This window comes from Anopheles merus, chromosome 2L (genome assembly GCF_017562075.2).
Source record: "Anopheles merus strain MAF chromosome 2L, AmerM5.1, whole genome shotgun sequence".
In the NCBI taxonomy this organism is placed as follows: Eukaryota; Metazoa; Arthropoda; class Insecta; order Diptera; family Culicidae; genus Anopheles; species Anopheles merus.
Window position 1 is genome coordinate 715,100 of NC_054083.1, and position 669 is coordinate 715,768.

At 44.2% G+C, this 669-nt stretch overlaps 1 long non-coding RNA gene across 1 annotated transcript; it reads right to left on the reverse strand.

The window, feature by feature from the left end:
- On the reverse strand, positions 1 to 669 carry LOC121592035. The gene is made up of 3 exons (XR_006004628.1): positions 476 to 669; positions 308 to 399; positions 1 to 228 (listed from the first exon to the last, which is right to left on the reverse strand). It is a non-coding gene; the product is annotated as an uncharacterized LOC121592035 (long non-coding RNA).

Consider the following 669-nt stretch of genomic DNA (forward strand, 5'->3'; position numbering starts at 1 on the left):
ATTCTCTTCTTTTTGCAGTTCCCACAAGAGGATTCACACATGTGTTCTCACATACTTACATACACACACACGGTGGTTGGAAGCCTGGCGCGGCTGTTTCCAATTCTGTCTTTTCTTCTTCCTCTTCACACCGCGCTGGAGCCCGTGGTGGTGCGCGTGTTCAGCCTGCTTGGTTCAGGAAAGATGTCATCAGATTTGACGCGCCTCAACCGCGGTGTTGTATGAAGGCTGTTGATGAAAGTACACAATTAATAGACACACTTTGTTAAAAAAAATTACACTTGATTTAAAGATGTGACAAACTTACCTTTGTGCTCGAGGATCAATTGAACCCACACAGTGCACACAGTGTCGCAATTTGAAGAGGTTTGGAGAACAGCTAGCGGTAGCAGCACACATCTGAAACATGTAAAGTGCAACGTTTTAATTAGAATAAATGTCACATAACACTAGACACTTAGAAAAGGACACTTACCGAAACAATTAGATGATAACAATTTGTCCTCCGATAAAGTAGAAAGAACACCGCGGATGGCGCAGTATGGAAAGTGTTTCACGCAGGAAAAATAGTTCACGCAGCACACAAACACACACTCTCACGTCCACGGTTCAGAGCACACTGAAGTCGCTCTTTGGCTTGGATGGAAAAGAGCAAACACCCTGCTGAGT